This window comes from Pongo abelii, chromosome 2 (assembly GCF_028885655.2).
Source record: "Pongo abelii isolate AG06213 chromosome 2, NHGRI_mPonAbe1-v2.0_pri, whole genome shotgun sequence".
Classification (NCBI taxonomy): domain Eukaryota; kingdom Metazoa; phylum Chordata; class Mammalia; order Primates; family Hominidae; genus Pongo; species Pongo abelii.
Genome location: NC_085928.1, coordinates 62,779,744 through 62,802,448, shown reverse-complemented (window position 1 = coordinate 62,802,448; position 22,705 = coordinate 62,779,744). Strand labels below are relative to the sequence as shown.

The window sequence follows — 22,705 nt, the reverse complement described above, 5'->3', positions numbered from 1 at the left end:
TAACCTTGTTAAGAAACCTTTCTTTCAGAAAATTGCTTAGTTCTCACAAGAGGAAAAAACTGCCTAAGTTGTCACCACAGTGAAAAGTAAGTTACTACTTGCAGATGTTCCATATACTCGGTTTTCTCTCCTGTAACTGTAGGCAGGCTATCTGTAATCCTTTCTTAGGTTAAGTAAGAATCACTTTTGCATGTGATTAAAACCCTCCTTGCTGACCGGGCGCAGTGGCTCATGCCTGTAATACCAGCACTTTCGCAGGCCGAGGAGGGCAGATCGCCTGAGGTCAGGAGTTCAAGACCAGCCTGGCCAACATGGTGAAACCCATCTCTACTAAAAATACAAAAATTAGCCAGGCATGATGGCAGTTGCCTTTAATCCCAGCTACTCCAGAGGCTGAGGCAGAAGAATGGCTTGAGCCTGGGAGGCGGAGGTTGCAGTGAGCCCAGATTGTGCCACTGCACTCCAGCCTGGGCGACTGAGCGGGACTCTATTTCAAAAGAAAACCCTCCTTGCTTATGAACATAGCTCCAGAAATTCTCCCAACTTTATGGAACGACCAAATTTTCTCTCTTTATTAAATCATTCTTGCTAACCGGCAAAGATATATCAATTTTAAAAGTCTTTTCTTGACTTACTGCTCCACCTCTGCCCCTTTTTACCGCAAATCTTCTCCAAAATGTATCTATGCTATTTCTTTTCTCCACTTCCCCTCCTTCGTTTCTTAATTCAGTCCAAATAGCTTTTACCTCATCATTTTCTTGAAATTCTTATTGCCTCCAATGAGATTCATGTTGCTAAACAATTCTCAGGTTTTATATTTTCTGACAACTGTCAATTCTCATGTTTATTTCCACAGCCTGAATTGATCTCCTAAACTCCAGATTTAAAAAAAATCAAATTGTCTTCTCAATGCTTTGTTTTCACACAGCACATAAAAAAAAAAATTATTTCTTCTCTTTGCCATCTCTACCATCATTTCTAGCTGGATTACTGGAAGAGTATCCTAATGTTTCTCCCTAATTCAGTACTTGGATCCCTTTGATTTATTCTCAAAACGGATGTCAGAATGCTCCTTTTTGAAATTCAAGTAAATCATGTCACCAGTCTTCAAAACCCTCCAGAGGCTTTCTCTCTTTCTCAGAGCAAAGTTCTTAAAACGTCTTACAAAAAACTGTGTCCTGGGTTGTCAAGATTTCTCTGATTTCATGTCTTCCTTTTTTCCTTTTTTTTTTTTTTTTTTTTTTTTTTTTGAGATGGAGTCTTGCTCTGTTGCCCAGGCTGGAGTGCAATGGCACAATCTCAGCTTACTGCAACCTCCCTGCCTCTCAAGTTCAAGTGACTCTCCTGCCTTAGCCTCCCAAGTAGCTGGAATTACAGGTGACGGCCACCACACTCAGCTAATTTTTGTATTTTGAGTAGAGACAGGGTTTTGCCATGTTGGTCCGGCTGGTCTCCAACTCCTGACCTCAGGTGATCCACACACCTCGACCTCCCAAAGTGCTGAGATTACAGGTGTGAACCAACCCACCCAGGCCATTTTTACTTCTTCACTTATTCGGCTCCGGCAATGCTGGCCTCCTTGCTGTCCCCATAACATGCCAGTAGAATCTCTCTCTTCAGGTCTTTTCTCACTTATTACCTTCTCTGTCTAGAATATTATTGCCCAAAATATCTGCAGGCCTGATTTCTTCCCTTCCTTTGAATATCTGCTTAAATATTAACTTCTGCTATGGTTTTAATGTCTGTGTCTCTCCAAAATTTGTGTTGAGACTTAATCCCCAATTTGATAGTATTAAGATGTGGGGCACTTGGGGAAGTGATTCGGTCATGAGAACCCCATCCTTGTGAATGGGATTTATGCCCTTATAGAAAAAGCTTCAGAGAGCTTCCTGGAATTTTCATCTCTTCCACCACAGGAGGGTACAGTGTTCATTCTTTTTTGTTCTTGCTCCACATGAGGACACATAAAAGGTTCCACCCATTAGGAAGATGCCCATGTTCCTTCAAATCTGCTGGCACCTTGATCTTGAGCTTACCATCCTCTAGAACTTCAAGAAATACATTGCTGTTCTTTATAGATTAGCTAGTAGTATAGATTACCCGGTCTTTTGTTATAGCAGCAAGAATGAACTAAGACATCTTCTAAGTGAGGTCTCCTTAGAATGCTAAATAAACATCCTTATTCTTTTGGTAATCTCATCAGCTAGATATTATTATTACATGTTAGAGTTCAGGAAAATTTACAAGCTTATCATCTTCAAATTGTAAAGAAATAAAGGTTCACAGAATAATAGGTAGCTGTAGCATTATCGTGTGACAGGGATTCTAAGCTCTTTACATATTTTACATTAACTCATTTAATCATAGCAAGAAATTTATTATCCAAGATATCAAATAAAATGTTCAGAATCACAAAGTCAATGAGTCGTATAGACAGCCAAGACAGTTTTTTTGAATCAATAGTATTTCCATTGTACTTTGCAAACTCCTGGTATTATCACCCAGTCATGCAAAAATCATATACTATTAGTCATAAATAAGTACTTAGAAATAGTTTATGCATATTTTTCCAGTTAAGTCTCTTGGATAGTCCTATTTTTTATAGTAATTTTTAAAATAATGTAAATAAAACCCAGAGTAATTATAAATTTTGAGTTGTTGGCATCTCTATACACTGTTTTACTATACTTTAGTTTATATTGTAAGTTTTTATCATAACCCTGGTCTCCGTAACAGACAATCTGGTTTTTATCTCAATATAGCATCATTTCAAAACATAAAATATTTAAAACCAAATAAATACAAATAATCTAAAGAAGGATTTGGTGAATCTCTAACTTCATTACAGGAATGGTTACGTAACATAAAATTTTCATAAATAGGTTTAAAGGTGTATATTTTAAAAATTTGTCTCCAATTTGCTAAAATTTCAAACATAATTTGGCTGCTAATATTATATTTTGTTTATAAGTTGTCTATCAAAATTTTTCTATGCTACAGTCCACCACTTATAAACACATAATTTTATAATTATGAGAACACAGAAAATTGAGTTAATTATAGTGCTCATTAGTGTGTGCAAACTTCATCTCTTGTTCTACTTTTTCTTACTCTAGACTTCTACTTTCCTTGTTCTCATAAAATTAGAACACATTCTACTGTATTTTGACATGCCTTTAACTATTTATGTAATTCTAATAAAATCTGTAGAGTCATTTGGATAAGTGTGTTTTTAATTTCTACATATGAAATTGGACTATAAAACTTATTTTGCTTTTATCTTTCCTTTTTATTCAATGCTGCTTTTAAGAGCTATCCATTTTTATATATACATTTAGTTGTTTCTAATTGCTGCATGGTATATGTGTGTGCACCTCATTTTACTCACCTATTCTTCTGGTTACCTACAGCTTCTTGCTCTTGAATAAAGGCCCCAGTGAAAATCTGCACACTTGTTCTCATACTACCCCTGTGAGAATTTCTCTGTGGTATGCACCCAGAACTGTGATCCCAGGGTCAAAGAGCATACTGTTACTTAATTTTAGTAAGTATTACCAGTTATTCCCAGAAAACTTGTGTCAATTTATACCTTTAACAATAAATATCATGTCTCTCACTTTAAAAATTTGCTCCCCACTTTTCTTGTCATTTCCACATTTATGTCATAAATATATATATGTATATATGTATATATTTATTTATTTATTTATTTATTTATTGAGATGGAGCCTCACTCTGTTTCCCAGGCTGGAGTGCAGTGGTGCGATCATGACTCATTGCAACCTCTGCCTTCTGGACTCCAGTGATTCTCCTGCCTCGGCCTCCGTAGTAGCTGGGATTATAGGCGTGTGTCACCATGCTCAGCTGAGTGTTTTTAGTAGAGATGGGGTTTCACCATGTTGGTCAGGCTGGTCTCCAACTCCTGGCCTCAAGTGATTGGCCTGCCTTGTCCTCCCAAAGTGCTAGGATTACAGGCATGAGCTGCCGTGCCTGGTCAATATATCCCATCATATGTTCTTGTTATTGGCATTTGATAACTCAGTAATGAAGATTTTGTTTAAATCAAAATGACTCTCTCATAACATTAGAATAATACAGAGTAAAAATAACTTTTGAAATAAATCTGCACTTTTATCTGTGGCTTTTAATAGTTTTTCTTTGCCTTATTTATATATTTGTCTTAGGTCCTATAATTCTGAGCTTAAAGACAGGAGCTATGCCTCAGACATTCCAATATTCATCTATACATTCATTTATTTATTGGAAAATTTTTATTAAGCATTTTCTTTGTGCTAGTAGCTTTCTAGGTATCAAGAACACAAAAGTCAAGAAGACACAGCGCTATCCTAGGCAGGTCAAGTGAAGATTAGAGAAAAGCATGGAAACAAATGACCCAAATGCAAAATGAGGTCGACTAGATTCAAGTCATAGTTTGAAGAACATCACTAATTTATTTCTCCAATAAACCTGACAAAAAGACCTTTCCTGTTTTTTCTTCTTGTTCTCAATTTGATTTGACATGTATGTGGAATAAGGTGACTAGAAATAAGCTGTTCTTAATTCTGGAACAAAAAGAAATAAGGGATTCAAAGAAGATAGAGGAAAAAATATTGTCAAAGATGGGGAAGGTCAACAGGTAAAAAAGTAGAAAGAATAAATAAGTTATACTATTTGATAGCACAAAAAGGTGACTACAGTCAATAGTAATGTAATTGTATATTTTAAAATAAGTTAAAGAATGTAATTAATTGTCTGTAACTCAAAGGATAAAAGCTTGAGGGGATGGATACCCCATTCTCCAAGATGTGCTTATTTCACATTGCATGCGCTTCATAAGTATGTACACCTACTTTGTATCCACAAAAACTAAAAAAAAAAAACAAATTTTAAAAATATGTTCTGTTTTGTAATGATTCTTAGAAAAACAAACATTTGAGGCGAGGCTTCAAAGGTAACTCACGTGGCAAATTCACCAGGTGAATGAGAGAGAGTGGGATATTTCTAATAGACAAGATAATATCTGAAATGGTACAAAGGCTTGAAACAGCATACATTATTTGGAGATTTTAAAATAGTTCATTAATTCTGGTGCACAAACAGGGTCCCAGGGCCAGCAAGGCAAATAAGCCTTGGAGGAGGGTATCTCATGAGAAAACATTATAGTTCATTTTAAGGCAGTGAGAATCCTCTGAAATTACAGTACTTTTCTTTCTTTAATTAGAAAAAATAATATATAATTATAATAGAAAATTGGAAAGATAGAAAAGTAAACAAGATAGAACAAATTTACTCACTGTTGTGAGAAGTCAGGGACCCCAAACCGAGGGACCGGCTGAAGCCATAGCAGAAGAACATAAATTGTGAAGATTTCATGGACATTTATTAGTTCACCAAATTAATACTTTTATAATTTCTTACGCCTGTTTTTACTGCAATCTCTGAACGTAAATTGTGAAGATTTCATGGACACTTATCACCTCCCCAATCAATACCCTTGTGATTTCCCATGCCTGTTTTTACTTTAATCTCTTAATCCCATCATCTTTGTAAGATGAGGAGGATGAATGTCACCTCAGGACCCTGTGATGATTGCGTTAACTGCACAAATTGTAGAGCATGTGCGTTTGAACAATATGAAATCTGGGCACCTTGAAAAAAGAACAAGATAACAGCAATGTTCAGGGAACAAGAAAGATAACTTTAAACTCTGACTGCCGGTGAGCCGGGCAGAACAGAGTCATATTTTCTTCTTTCAAAAGCAAATGGGAGAAATATCACTGAATTCTTTTTCTCAGCAAGGAACATCCCTGTGAAAGAGAATGGGTCCCTGAGGGTAGGCCTCTGAAATGGCCGCTTTGGGGGTGGCTGTCTTTTACGCTTGCAGCTGTAGGGATGAAATAAGTCCCAGTCTCCCGTAGTGCTCCCAGGCTTATTAGGACAAGGAAATTCCCGCCTAATAAATTTTGGTCAGACCGGTTGTCTGCTCTCAAACCCTGTTTTCTGATAAGATGTTATCAATGACAATGGTGCCCAAAACTTCATCAGCAATTTTAATTTTGTCCCTGTCCTGTGGTCCTGTGATCTCACCCTGCCTCCATTTACCTTGTGATATTCTATTACCTTGTGAAGCACGTGGTCTCTCTGACCCACACCCTGTTCGTACATTCCCTCCCCTTTTCCTACACTCCCTCCCCTTTTGAAAGTCCCTAATAAAAACTTGCTGGTTTTACCGCTCGGGGGCATCATGGAAACTGCCGACATGTGATGTCTCCCCCAGACATCCAGCTTTAAAATTTCTCTCTTTTGTACTCTGTCCCTTTATTTCTCACACCGGCCGACACTTAGGGAAAGTAGAAAAGAACCTACATGAAATATCGGCAGTGAATTTGACCCGATAACTCACAATCTTTTATTCCTGAGATAACTGCCATTAACATTTCTGTCTGTATTACAAGTCCATCCGTATATTCATCTATCTATATTTTTAGTTCATTACTATTTTTTTAGTTTACTATATTTTAGTTTATACATTTTTAGTTTACTAAATAAGGATTGTAATGTTTTACAATCAACATTTTTGCTTAATATATAATATTATCCCAGTCATTATCATCCTATACTATATCATGTATCACAAGAAAAGTCTCATTTTATTTAAAAATTATGCTTTAAAAATAAAATTATAAAACTCCTTGTTGATTATTTATTTTGAAAGGAAGGTCACAATAAACCTGTTGTTCACCAGTTATTTCTGGGTTGCAGAAACATGAATAATTTCTCTTTTCTGGCCACTATTAATTACCTGATTTCCCACAAAGAATTAATCAATATGCTTTGTTGTAGACATTGTCTGTAGATCTTTAGTCTTGCTATCCTAGTTGCTATGACTATTTTATAAAGAATGCCAAAATTACACTAGCGCCAATGACATTTTCCCCATTGCCTCTGAAAAGCATTCCAGTTATGTTTATAACTCTTCCCTCAAAATGTATTGAAATTGTACTTTTTTCGAGGTTAGGTTTCTATCACCTCCTTGTTGCTAAATGCAATGTCAAATTTTTAGTCTTCTTCATCCTTGACCTATATTACAGGGTTGATCTATCCCTTTTCTTCCAAACACCGTTTTGACTTCACTGTTGGGATACCTACTCTTCTGATTTTCCTTATACTTCACTGCCTATGCCTTTTGAGGTTCCTAATCTTGTTCCTAATCTCTTAGCTCTCAAACTTCCCAGAGCTCAGTCCTTGAGTTTCCTACATGTCTATCTATCTGTCTATCTATCTATCTATCTACATCTATCTATTCATCCATCCATATACATATATATATTTCCTAGGTGTGTGTCTATATATATGTATATATATTTCCTATATATTATATTTCCTATATATTATATGTAAATATATATATTTCCTATCTATCTTTTCATCCATCCATCTATATATATGATATATATATAAATATATATTGTATATATGTATTTCCTAGGTGATTTCATTTAGTCTCCTGATGTTATATATCAACTGTATAGCTTATATAGGAGGTAAACTTCCAAATTTTTTTCCTAGGTCAGCCTTCATCCATGAACTTTAGCCCTGTACATCTATTTGTATATGATATATAACTAATTATCTAATTGGTATCTTTAACATAACATGTACAAAATAAATTTTCTCATTTTACTCATCAAACTTGCTCCTTACACAGTTGTCCCAATCTCAGTTAATGATGACTCCATCCTTTCCCTTGCACCTTCACAAGGTGAAAGACCTTGGGGAAAATACTTGGCTTCCACACTCCATGTATAATCTGTCAGCAAATCTTCTTGGCTCCATACAGGGCCAGGTGTGGTGGCTCATCCCTGTAATCCCACACTTTGGGAAGCCGAGGCATGTGGATCACTTGAGGTCAGGAGTTCGAGACCAGCTTGGCCAACATGGTGAAACCCTGTTTCTAAAAAAAAATAGAATAAAATAAAATATAAACAGAATTGAAGTATTATTATTCCTTTGTCCAAAACTCTCCAATGGCCTCCATTTCATAGAGTAAAATTCAAAGTGTATAGAATGCCCTACAAATCCTTACATAATCTGACCTCCTTTATATTTCTGACCTTATCTTCTACTACCTTTATCCTTGCTCTTGGTACTCTAGCTATATCCTTGCTCTTGGTACTCAAGCTATATCCTCACTTTTCTTGAACTCAGCCAGATATAGCCTTGCCTCAGGGGTATGCCTTCTGCTAGATACATGTTTTACCTACAGGACTCAAGTCTGTGCTGAAATTGTGTGTATATGGTTTTTTTTTGGTTACCTTCTCAGAGATAGCTTTCCTGACTGTCCCATTTAAAATCACTGTCTCCTCCTTTTATGCTTTATTTATTACTGCCTAATAATCCTACAGTTTACTAATTTGTTAATTACTCTGTCTTTGTAGTCCAACATAAGTTTTGTGACGGCAATGATGTTTTTCTCTTTGTTTGTTGTTATGTCCCCACTACTAAAACATAATGTTATATAATGCTAGCATATTTTTGCTGAATAAATAGATAACTAAATAAAAGATTTGTATAAATTTTACATCTGGAATATTAGAAATCATAATAAATATATAAGCATATGCTAAAATAATGTCAATAGTCTCTGAAATGTAACTTTATAATTTCATTTGACTTATGCTGTGCCTATATTAATGTTTCTCTAAAATGAACAACGATAGATTCCTTATTTAAGTTACAATTCTATTGTGCTTACAGTGATGGAATTCCAGAATTTTACAGCTGGGTTCAGCATTAGAGGTTATGCTTGTTTTATTTAGACAAAAAACATCAGATTTTTAAATAACTGACATTTATTAAAAGTATTTGTCATCAGTAACCATTTCTTACACTTTCTAAATATTGTAGTAAAAGTTTCCCTTAACATGCAGGGCACTAGTACAAGTTCAATGATGTAAAATGCAGTGGTCTATTTTTTGTAAAGTTAAGCCGAAATTTGCTTATCAGTTTGTACTGTCATTTGAAGTACACACACATGCGCATACACATGCCTATAAAGCTAAACTCAAACTGATGCTATACTGTAGAGAATGAGAGAAAATGTTAAAAAATTCACCATAGCCTTATTTAAGACAGGACAAGCAAGGCGTCGTAGTGATGCTTGTAATCCCAGCTACTCAGGAGGCTGAGGCTAGAGGATTGCTTGAGCCCACGAGTTTGAGACTAGCCTGGGCAACATAGTGAGACCTCATTTCAATTTACAAAAAAAAAAAAAAAAGACAGAAAAGAGGCAAATAATACAAACCAATTCTAATATGATTACAACCAAATTTATGTTGTTTCAGATTGCAATTTTCCCTGATATTCTACATTTTAAATAATATTTATTTACTTGGAATGGTTTTATTAAGATTGTTGGCAGGATTCTTCTTCCAAATAATTTTTTTTGAAATGAGCTTAATACATTTTTAAACATACTTTGCACTTATTTAGCAAAAAGTACTGAGCACCAACATTGAGTTATGAAATGTCATAGCTTTGCAGGCTTGGCAATGAACAAAGTCCCTTTTCTCATCAAGCTCACATTCCAGTGGACATAGATTCAGGCATAGTCATTATTGTACTTTTGTTAAATGTCTGACCCCTTTTATATTTTATAAGCCCTAGCTCCTGCACAATGACTGATGTTAAAGTTCTGACAGACTCACTTATGGTACCCCTCTCAATAAATGTTTCTGCTGAGTGGTCCCCTTACCATTATAAATGTTGAAGTTGGGCAGAAACATTACATTTTTGATTTTTTTTTTTTTTTCTGAAAGAACTCTAGTGACTGGAAAATTTTAGCTTTTGTTGGAGGACTTCGAAACAAAACAGAACACCATTTTACAAAACTTCATTTCTCTGTAGATTCTCTGGTAAAGAATAATCTTACCAGACTCTTCACTTTTATGGAATTTATCACCACTATGAACTCTGATGAATTAGAATCCCTGAGCTCCAATAGAAACCCTTCCCACACGTATCATATTTATACAGTTTCTCTCCTGAGTGGACTCTATGATGAGCTTGAAGGTGTGATCTCCAACTGAAGTCTTTGCCACACAGCTTACATTTGTATGTTTTCTCCCCAGTATGGACTCTGTGATGGGTTTAAAGACTTGAATTCTAACTGACACATTTCATAACTTGTTCATATTTACAGAGTCTTTCTTCTGTGCAGAACTTCTAAGGTCTAAGAATCTTATAAGATTCTTAATAATAATTTTTTTAGTGATTTTGTGATCATATAATAAAGCAAACATTTCAAAAACATTGCTGATTTTTTTTTGCAGTAATGCTTTATATCAGTCACTTATACTGTTTTAAGACATAATGGAATTAAGAGGTGAAAAAGAAGAGAAACATCAAAGTTGTATACACAATTCAAAATACTTAAAATTATTATATTGGAAATGTGCAAAGTTTTTCTTATCCTAAAGTATTTTAGATACCTTTATTATTAAATAACATGAAATAAAATGTATATACATATATACACACACGTATAGGTATACATACATACACACACATATATATATATAGTTAGTTCGTCACTTAGTACATATTTCTGCATATGAAGACATAGTGATTTTTTTTCTCAGACTATAAATCCTTCAATCTTTTTTTAAGTAAGGAAGTGCAATTGTGCTTTAGTCTTGGTTTTTAGTCTTGACTGTGAAGCACAGGCTCTGGATCAAGGGGCTTAAAATATCATCATCCTAATGCCAGTAAGTGACAGAAATTCTTTTCAATAGCACTGTAGAAACCACTTATGTTGAGTAAATTATATGCTACAGTAAAACATTTTTCAGAAAGCTTTACATAACATTAGGCATGAGACTTCCATCAGTTTGGCTTATTCATTCAGGAAAGTTCTGTAATATGGTTTTTCTAAGCCTCAGATTTTATCGCTCTCAGATTTGTAGTAAAAAACCACTAGATTATAGTCAAGCAACAAATTTTAAAATTGTGAGTCACAGCAATTATTAAGCAGCAAACAAGCTAAAATAAAGAAGATAAAAAGAAAAGAAAAAATCAACTATTTAAAACTGCAGAACTGCAGGTGAATATGTCATTTTCCTACCAGAGAAATCTTAATTTCTATACAGTTTATACTAGCTGTAATAAGAAATCATAAGAAATACTGGCTGTAAAAATAAATCAAAAAGTTTAAAGCGAAACAGGTGGGACACAATTCAAATTTAATGGAGACCTCATTCTACTGACAACATAATGAGAATACACAATATTTAAGGTTTCTGCTTCACACAAAGAGTAACATAAGATGAAATATCTTGTTAAGAATCTTAGGAATGTTTATATTCTAGTAGCTAGACTGTCAGGATGTTTCATTATGCGTGAGCCTGAGCCACTTTTTATTTCTCATAATGATTTCTTCATAGCTGTATAGCTTCATAGCTCTGTGGGATCTGCATTGGAAAGGTAGGAATTTCAGCTCTTCCACAAATGACAATAGTCGATGTGAGAAGGAATGAGGAAATGTCAAGGCAGTAAACAAATGTAAAAATCTCCTTGTCCTTCTTCCCAACAGCTGCCAGTCACAGGATATCCACCACAAGACACCCCTGAGAACAAAAGTTAGCCATTCCTTCGAGCTTGTCATCTTCATAGAGGATTCACAGCAGGCAGGATCTCAAGACTGGCTACCTGGTAAATACACGCTTGCGGGATGTATCACAATAAGAATGACATTAAACAAATGAACAAGGATGATAGGGCACTTTCTTCATTGAATGCTTGTTTAGCACACGATTCCAGTGACTAGGAGAACAATGGAGATTTTCAAGAGAATTAACAACCAGCTTGTATCAAACCCTCAGTTTTGACTAAGGCATGTGCCCTTCACTTTTCATTGTCAAAAACATCGAAGAGCTGGGTGTTGTGCTCTGTAGATTAAGACAATGCCTTGCTCTTCTTCCTTTTCACAAGTAGGATTACACTACTCTTTATCATCTTGCTTTAAAACACACTTTTTTTGTTCTTGTTTTTACCCTCAGATGCTTGATTGACAATACCCTAGGAGATGTCATAGTTTTTGTAGGAATCACTGTAGCATCCTGAAGTCACAGAAATGTTGTGAAGACTCTCTCCCAGGTGTTTGAAATAGCTGTCAATGAACCAGAAGGATGGCTTCTTGTAGGGCTCACTTGTCCAACACTTTAACACCAATTGATGTCTTTTTGAAGAGCAAATAAGAAAGAAGATAAAATGATGCAGGGGAAAAAGGAGGGAGAATAAGTTCATTAAGGGCCTCCATCTGAAAGCAGCATGTGCGGAATGTCAATTTAATAATAGAATTGACAGCTCTTCTCTGGTGTCATTCCGCCACAATGGCTTCTTTGACAATTTATAAAATGGACCCTTTGTAGATGTCAGTGAGTGGCACTGCATACATTTGTGAATGCCCTGCATAACTAACATTCTCCCTCAGGCCGCATTTCCAGGATCTGTCCCAAGAATCTTTTCAGACTGACCCAGGGAACTGGTATATGAAGACCCAGTGAACCAATCCTGTTCCAAATACTGTATATAATATAAATGCATCATTGTCAGGTCATAAGTCAAAATGCCTAACCATTTTGGAAAATACTCTTAGGCTAAAAGATATTTTTGAACTTTGTCGCTCAACAAATACTAATACAAAATGCATCTAATCACTTATTAACTTTGTGATGAGCCTAGTACAAGCTGATTTTATTATTCCAGGCTAAATTTGGCCCTTCAATGCATATATGGGTCATTCCCATGAATTGAGCCAATCAACACTGTGCATACTCAGAGGAATTTTTAAAAAGCATGAATGGCACTGATGGTAGAAAATAAAGAACGGTGTAGAAAACAACAAAAAATTTTCAGCACTCCAGTTCCAGATTATATTACTAGATTATTCTTTTGTTGTTCAAACATTTTTTTCTGGCCAATTGGAATTGTATTAGTCAAGAAAAAAAGGTAAAAAACGAAAAACAAAATGCATTTCCAAATATCAAAGGTAAAATTCCTATTTAAATTTGTCATTCACTCTACATATTGGAAAATTAATTATTTTATTTTTATATTTTAGCACTGTTATCATAAATGATTATTGTCAAATGAGCAAATGCATACAAAACATTTGAATACAGATGGCAAATATATACATTTTATTTATTACAGTCATCACAAAGAAAGGATTTGACCAGCTCAATGACAATTTTCTTTCCTATACTGAAACTAAAATTACAAGGCATATAAATTATATTTTCATAATAAGAACACTGAACACTATTTTTAGTGGCAAGTAACAGGAATATAAATATATATATATTTCAAAGGAATATTAATTGATTCATTGATCATTTTGACCATGATGGCTTTCTATGATAGTTTTATATCATCTCAAGTGGTCGTAACAACAAAATGTGAATTTTATGTGTCAATAATGAATACAAATTAGAAAACATCGAACCAGTTTACTTTATACGTAAATTATTTTTTGCTGTCCTAACATTATATATCTACCTATTTATGTATTCACTTTATTTAGTAATATTCAACATTCAACATTTTATTATGTGTAGGATTAGCTTTAATGCTGGGTAAAAAGAAGAGAGGAATAACATGATTCTACTGTTAATCTACAAAGTTCTAGATATGGAAGATAACTTAAAGACCTGTTCATCTAACTGTGCCATTTTACCTTTGAATAAACTAAAGCCATGCAGTTAACTTACTTTCTGAATTTTGAAACAGAGTTTATGTTGACCTAAAACCATAAAATCCCTAGAAGAAAACCTAGGCATTACCATTCAGGACACAGGCATGGGCAAGGACTTCATGTCTAAAACACCAAAAGCAATGGCAACAAAAGCCAAAATTGGCAAATGGGATCTAATTAAACTAAAGAGCTTCTGCACAGCAAAAGAAACTGCCATCAGAGTGAACAGGCAACCTACAAAATGGGAGAAAATTTTCACAACCTACTCATCTGACAAAGGGCTAATATCCAGAATCTACAATGAACTCAAACAAATTTACAAGAAAAAAACAAACAACCCTATCAAAAAGTGGGCAAAGGACATGAACAGACACTTCTCAAAAGAAGACATTTATGCAGCCAAAAAACACATGAAAAAATGCTCACCATCACTGGCATCAGAGAAATGCAAATCAAAACCACAATGAGATACCATCTCACACCAGTTAGAATGGCAATCATTCAAAAGTCAGGAAACAACAGGTGCTGGAGGGGATGTGGAGAAATAGGAACACTTTTACACTGTTGGTGGGACTGTAAACTAGTTCAACCATTGTGGAAGTCAGTGTGACAATTCCTCAGGGATCTAGAACAAGAAATACCATTTGACCCAGCCATCCCATTACTGGGTATATACCCAAAGGACTATAAATCATGCTCCTATAAAGACACATGCCCACGTATGTTTATTGCGGCATTATTCACAATAGCAAAGACTTGGAACCAACCCAAATGTCCAACAATGATAGACTGGATTAAGAAAATGTGGCACATATACACCATGGAATACTATGCAGCCATCGAAAATGATGAGTTCATGTCCTTTGTAGGGACATGGATGAAATTGGAAATCATCATTCTCAGTAAACTATCGCAAGAACAAAAAACCAAACACCGCATATTCTCACTCATAGGTGGGAGTTGAACAATGAGAACACATGGACACAGGAAGGGGAACATTACACTCTGGGGACAGTTGTGGGGTAGGGGGAGGGGGGAGGGATAGCATTGGGAGATATACCTAACGCTAGATGACGAGTTAGTGGGTGCAGTGCACCAACATGGCACATGTATACATATGTAACTTACCTGCACATTGCGCACATGTACCATAAAACCTAAAGTATAATAATAATAATAATAAAAAAGAAAAAAAAAGAAACAGAGTTTATGTTAATGATCACAATACAAAACACATTGATCAGAAATTATTAAAAAAACTAAAGATTCTTTTAAAATCCCAACAAAAAGCCCCAATTACATGGCTGTTAAACATCACCACTTTACATTGGTTGTTTGCCCTGAATATATGGACTATTGGGAAGCTGGAAACAACATGGAAATACACAAACCTTTCTTAAGGAAATATTCACATGTAAATCAAACGTAACATAGTTAATTAACCATTATTTACCCTATGCTCAATAATGATTCATGTTAACAATTAACTAAATTGATCAAAACAAAGTATTCCTTAAGGGTATGTAAAGAGTTAAGAGTATCTTAATTTGGCTGAAGTTCATAAATATCATTTTTTATTATTTATTCAAACATAAAATTTTTTATTATCTTCAGGATTTTAAATAAAATTGTTAACTAGAAATAGTTTTTCATACTGATAATATTACTAAAAGTTAACTAATAGTATTGTGTAATAAAATATATTTATTCTTTGTGCTGATTTTTCTATATGATGTGAGATAAGGACACAACTTCATTGTTTTACAGATGGCTATCCAGTTTTCCAAACACCATTTATTGAAGAAATTGTCCTTTCCTCATTGTCATTTCCTCACTGGCAACTTTTTCAAAAGTCGATTGACCATAAATCCATGAATTTATTTCTAGGCTTTCTAACCCATTCCATTGGTTTATATGTTTGCTTTTCCATGCCATTTTAATTACCATACCTTTGTAGTATATTTTGAGATTAGGCACTGTGATGTCTCCAATTTTGTTCTTTTTACTTGAAATTACATTGTCTATCTCTGGGTCCTAGACAGTTCCACACATGGCTGGGCATGGCGGCTCACGCCTGTAATCCCAGCACTTTGGGAGGCCAAGGCGGGTGGATCACAAGGTCAGGAAATCGAGACCATCCTGGCCAACATGGTGAAACACTGTCTCTACTAAAAATACAAAAATCAGCTGGGCTTGGTGGTGCGCGGCTGTAGTCTCAGCTACTCAGGAGGCTGAGGCAGGAGAATCACTTGAACCCGGGAGGCGGAGGTTGCAGTGAGGTGAGATCATGCCACTGCACTCCAGCCTAGCAAGCGACAAAAAAAAACAAAAAAAAACAAAAAAAAACAAAAACAGTTCCACACATGTCTTAGAATTGATTTTTCCATGCCTGTGAAAAACGTTTGTTATCAGAATTTTGATAGGGATTGCACTGAACCTGTAGATTGCTTTGGGTGGTATGTACATTTCAATTATATATATATACATGTCTTGTTTTTCAATTTTTAATTTTTCTGAGCACATTATAAGTGTATATTTTGTGGGGTACAAGAGATCTTTTGATACAGTCATAAACTGTAAAATAATCACTTCAGGGTAAATGGGATATCTATCACCTCAAGTATTTACTCTTTGTGTTACAAACAATCCAATTATACACTTTTAGTTATTTTAAAATATATAATTAAATTATTATTGACTATAGTCACTCTGTTGTGCTATCAAATTCTAGATCTTACTCATTCTTTCTGTTTTTTTGTACCAATTAATCATCCCCACTTTCTTCCTACCCACTGCCCCTACCTTCCCCAGCCCCTGGTAACCATCTTTCTAAACTATATCTCCGTGAATTCACTTGGCTTAATTTTTACCTCCCACAAATAAGTGAGAACATTGCCAAGTTTGTCTCTCTGTGCCTGGTTTATTTCACTTAGCGTAATGATTTCCAGTCCCATCTAGTTCTTGCAAATGACAGAATCTCATTCTGTTTTATAGCCGAATAGTATATGTGTATGTATACCACATTTTCTTTACCTATTCATCTGAGGATGGACACTTAGGTTGCTTCCAAATCTTGGCTATTGTTAATAGTGCTGCAGTAAACCTGGGAGTGCAGGTATCTCTTCAATATACTGATTTCCTTTCTTTTGGGTCTATATCCAGCAGTGAGATGGCTTGATCATATGACAATGTCACTTTTAGTTTTTTTTTTTGAGGAACCTCCAAGCTGTTCTCCATAGTGGTTGTACTAATGTACCAGCTGTGTATGAGGGTTCCCATCTCTCTACATTCTAGCCAGCATTTGTTAATTTCCTGTCTTTTGGATAAAAGCCATTTCAACTGAGATGAGATGATATCTCACCGTGGTTTTGACTTGTATTTCTCTGATGCTCAATGATGTCCCGTACCTTTCATATGCCTGTGTTTGCTATTTCTATGTCTTCTTTTGTTTAGTCAGATCTTTTGTCCATTTTGTAAGCAGATAATTTGATTTTTATTTCTTTAGAGTCGTTTGAGCTCCTTACGTATTCTGGTTATTAGTCCTTTGTTAGATGGATAGTTTTCAAATGTTTTCTTCTATTATGTGGGTTGTCTCCACACTTTGTTGATTGTTTCCTTTGCTGTGCAGAGGCTTTTTAACTTGATATGATCCCATTCATCCATTTTTGCTTTGATTGCCTCTGCTTGTGGGGTATTACCCACGAAATCTTTGCCCAGACCAATGTACTTGAGAGTTTTCCCAATGTTTTCGTGTAATAGTTTCAGAGTTTGATGTCTTAGATTTAATCCATTTTAATTTGATTTTTTTATATGGCATGAGATAGAGGTCTAGTTTCATTCTTTTGCATGTGGATATTCAGTTTTCCCAGCACCATTTATTGACGAGACTATCTTTCCCCAATGTATATTCTTGGCACCTTTGTCAAAAATGAGTTTACTGTAAATGTTTGAATTTGTTTCTGGGTTGTTTATTCTGTTCCATGAGTCTATATGTCTATATGCCAGTACCATGCTGTTTTGGTAGCTATAACACTGTATTAGAATTTGAAGTGAGGTAAGGTGATTCCTCCAGGTGTTTTTGTTGTTGTTCTGTTTTTGTTTTTGGCTCAGGATTGCTTTGGTTATTCTGGGTCCTTTGTGGTTCCATATAAATTTTAAGATTGTTATTTCTATTTCTATGGAGAATATCATTGGCATTTAAATAAGGATTGCATTGAATCTGTAGATTACCTTTTGTTGTATGGACGTTTTAACAGTATTGATTCTTCCAGTTCATGAACAGGGAATATCTTTTCATTCTTTTGTGCTCTTTTCAATTTCTTGCATTAATGTTTTATCATTTTCATTATAGAGATCTTTCACTTCTTTAGTTAATTCCTAGATATTTAATTTTATTTGTAGTTATTGTAAATAAATTACTTTTTATGATTTTCTTTTCAGCTTGCTGTTGGCTTACAGAAATGCTAATAATTTTTGTATGTTGATTTTGTATCCTGCCATTTTACTGAATTTGTTCATCAGTTCTAACAGTTTTTTGGTGGGGTCTTTAGGTTTTTCCAAATATAAGATCCTATCTTCTGCAACCAAAGATAATTTGACTTACTGCTTTACAATTTGGATGCTCTTTATTTCTTTCTCTTGTCTGATTGCTTGAGCTAGAACTTCTGGTACTATGTTAAATAATAGTAGTGAATGTGAGTATTCTAGTAATCTTCCCAATCTTAGGGAAAGCTTTCCATTTTCCCCCATTCAGTATGATACTAGCTGTGGGTCTGTTATAGATGGTTTTTATTATGCTAAGATAAGTTCCTTCTATGAGTAGTTTCTTGAGGGTTTTTATCATGAATATATATTGAATTTTTTCAAATGCTTTTTTCACATCCATTAAAATAATGTTATGGTTTTTTCCTTCATTCTGTTTATATGATGTATCACATTGATTGATTTGCATATGTTGAATTATTCTTGCATTCCTGTAGCAAATCCCACTTGGTCTTGTATTAGTTTGTTCTCACACTGTTATAAAGAAATACCCAAGACTGGGTAATTTATAAAGAGAAGAGGTTTAATTGACTCACAGTTTCACATGGCTCAAGAGGCCTCAGAAAACTTACAATCACGGCAGAAGGGGAACCAGGCACGTCTTACATGGTGGCAAGTGAGAGAGAGCATATGAAGGACCAACTGTCAAACAGTTGTAAAACCATCAGATGTCATGAGAACTCACTCACTATCATGAGAACAGCATGGGGGAAACCACCTCCGTGATCCAATCACCTTCCACCAGGTTCCTCCTGTGACACATGGGCATTATGGGAATTACAATTCTAGATGAGATTTAGGTGGGAATACAGAGCCAAACTATATCCATCTTTATGAATGATCTTTTTAATGTGTTGCTGAATTTGGTTTGCTAGTACTTTGTTGAGGATTTTAGTATCAATATTCATCTGAGATATTGGCTTACAGTTTTCTTTTTGGATGTACATTTGTCTGGTTTTGGGATCAGGATAATACTGGCCTAGTAGAATGAGTTTGTAAGTATTTCACCCTTCTCTATTTTCTGGAATACTTTGAGTAGGATTAGGATTGGCTCTTAGTTAAATGGTTGGTGGAATTCAGCAGTGAATCTATCAGGTCCTGGGCTTTTCTTTACTGGCAAACTTTTTATTGTGGTTTCCATTTTGTTATGTGTTATTGGGCTGTTTACATTTTGGATTCTTTCATGGTTCAATCTTGGTGGATTGTATGTGTATAAGAATTTATTATTTCTCCAGTTTTTCTAATTTGTTGGCATTTAGTTGCTCATAGTAGCCACTAATGATCCTTTGAATTTCTGCAATATTGTCTGTATTTCTACTTTTTTTTTCTCTGAAAAAGCATATCTCTTTTTTCATCTCTCATTTTATTTATTTGGCTCTTCTGGGTTTTTTTCTTAGTCTGGCTACAGTTTTGTCAATTTTGTTTATCTTTTGAAAAAAAAACTTTTCATTTCATTGATCTTTTGTATTGCTTTCTTTATTTCAATTTTATTTATTTATGCCCTAACCTTTATCATTTTTTTCTTCTGATTTTGAGTTTGATTTGCTCTTGTTGATGCATAGTTAAGTTGCTATTTGTAGTTTTTCTACTTTTTTGGTGTAGTTTGTTACAGCTATAAACTTCCCTCTTAGTACTGCTTTAGCTGTATCCCATAGGTTTTGGTATGTTGTGTCTCCAATATCATCTATATCAATAAAGTTTTCAATTTTCTTCTTCATTTCTTCATTTACATACTAGTCACATAAGAATATATCCCTTTTGTTGTTAATTTCTAGTTTCATTTCATTGTGGTCAGAGAAGATACTTGATATGATTTCAACTTTATTTTGATGTTTTAAGACTTGTTTTGTGATCTAACATATGATCTATTCTTGAGAACGATATATGTGTTGAGCAGAAGAATGTGCTCCAGTGTTGACTTCATATATAGTTACAATTTTATATCATCTTGACCCCTTTATCATTATTTAATGACCTACTTTGTCACTTGTAACAGCTTTTTGTCTTGAAATCTATTTTGTTTTGTGTAAGTATAGCTCCTGCTTGCATTTAGTTTCCTGTTTCATGGAATATCTTTTTCCATCCTGTTATTTTCAGTCTATGTGTGTTTTTATAGGTGAAATGCCTTTTTGTAAGCAACAGATTGTTACATTTTGTTTTTTAAATTCATTCAGCCTCTCTGTCTTTTTATTGGAGTGTTTAGAACGTTTGCATTCAATGTTATTAGTAATAAATAAGAACTTACTCCTGCCATTTTGTTGTTTTCTGATGGTTTTCTTCTCTTGTTTTCCTTCTTTCCTTTCTTCCTGTCTTCCTTTTAGTGAAGGTGATTTTCTCTAGTAGTAGAATTCAATTTCTTGCTTTTTGTTTTTTGTGCATGTTTTTCGATTTGAGGTTACCATGAGGCTTGCAAATACTCAAATAACCCATTATTTTAAACTGATGACAACACTGATTGCATGAACAAACAAACAATCAAAAAGAAAGCTAATAAAATCTCTACACTTTAATTTTGTTCCCCTGCTTTTAAACATTTTATTGTTTTCATTTATATCCTATTGTTTTCTCTATGTCTTTGAAACATTGTTGCAGCTATTATTTTTCATTCGCTTATCTTTTAGTCTTTCTACGTAAGGGTAGTTTATACACTGTAATTACAGTTTTACAATATTCTACGTCTGTGTCCTTACTATTACCATTAAGTTTTGTACCTTCAAATGATTTCTTTTTGCTCATTAAAGTCCTTTCTCTTTCTGATTGAAGTACTCCCTTTAGCATTTCTTGTAGTACAGGTGTGGTGTTGAGGAAATCCCTCAGCTTTTGTTAGCTTTTGTTAGTCTGGGTAAGTGTTTATTTATTCTTCATGTTTGAAGGGCATTTTCTCTGGATGCACTATTCTACAGTAAAAGTTTTTTTCCTTTAGCACTTTAAATATGTCATGCCACACTCTCTTGGCCTGTAAGGTTTCCACTGAAAAGTCTGCTGTCAAATGTATTGGAGCTCCACAGTATGTTACTTGTTTCTTTTCTCTTGCTGCTTTTAGAATCCTTCCTTTATCTTTGATCTTTGAGAGTTTGATTATTCAATGCCTTGGTGTAGTCCACTTTGGGTTAATTCTGCTTGGTTTTCTATAACCTTCTTGTACTTGGATATTGATATCTTCCTCTAGGTATGGAACTTCTAGGTTTAGAAGTTCTCTGTTATTATCTTTTTGAATAAACTTTCTACACATGTTTCTTTCTACACCTCCTCTTTAAGGCCAGTAACTCTTAAAGGCTATTTTCTATATCCCGTTGGCATGCTTAATTGTTTTTTATTCATTTTTCCTTTCTTTCCTCTGACTGTGTGATTTCAAATAGCCTTTCTTCAAACTCACTAATTCATTCTTCTGCTTGATCAATTCTTCTTTTGAAGGTCTCTGATGCTTTCTTCAGTATGCAAATTACATTTTTCAGCTCCAGAAATTCTGCTTGATTTTTTAAAACTATCTCCATCTCTTTCTTAAATTTACCTAATGGAATTCTGAATTCCTTCTTTGTGTTATCTTGAATTTAGTTGAGTTTCCTCAACACAGCTATTTTAAATTCTTTGCCTAAAAGGTCACATATCTGTTTCTCCAGGATTGGTCCCTGGTGTCTTATTTAGTTCATTTGGTGAGATCATATTTTCCTGGATGATCTTGATGCTTGTGGATGTTGGTCAGTGTCTGGGCATTGAAGAGGTAGCTATTAATTGTAGTCTTCACAGTCTGGGCTTCTTTGCATATTTTCTTCTTAGGAAGACTTTACAGGTATTTGAAAGGACTTGATTGTTGTGATCTGAACCACACATGCATTAAGGGGCACCCCAAGCCCAGTAACACTATGGTTGTTGCAGATTCGTTGAGGTACCACCTTGGTTCTTGGGTAAGATCTGATAGAATTCTATGCTTTACCAGGCAGAAACTACTGTTTTCTTACTTTACATTCTCCCCAACAAATGTAGTCTCTCTTTCTCTCTGTTCTGAGCTACGTGGAGCTGGGGGTGGGGTGACACAAGCACACCTCTGGCTACCACCAATGGGACTATGCTAGGTCAGCTGTGAAGCCAGCACAACACTGGGTCTCACTTAAGGCCCACTCTAACCAGTACCTGGATACTGCCTATGTTTGCTCAAGGCCTTAGGGCTCTACAATCAACAGGTTGCAAAGCCAGCCAGGCTTATTTTCTTCCCTTCATGGTGGCGTGTTCCCCCATGCCCTAGGCATGCTGTCCAGGAGCCAGGTCCTGGAGTGAGAAACCTTAGAAATCTGCCTGGTGCTCTATTCTACTGCAGCTAAGTTTAAACTTATACCATGAAGCAAAGTATTACACATTTTTCCTCCTCTTTCCGTAGGCGGAGGAGCCTCTCCTCATAGCCACCTGCACTGC

General features: G+C 35.0%; 1 long non-coding RNA gene across 1 annotated transcript in view; it reads right to left on the bottom strand.

Moving 5' to 3' along the window:
* Positions 1 to 7,667: 7,667 nt before the first annotated feature.
* LOC129058515 (uncharacterized) overlaps positions 7,668 to 22,705 on the bottom strand; it is a 158,075-nt gene continuing 143,037 nt past the window's right edge. Inside the window, exon 5 of the long non-coding RNA XR_010139157.1 lies at positions 7,668 to 7,954. This is a non-coding gene — a long non-coding RNA (uncharacterized LOC129058515). The remainder of the gene's footprint in view (positions 7,955 to 22,705) is intronic.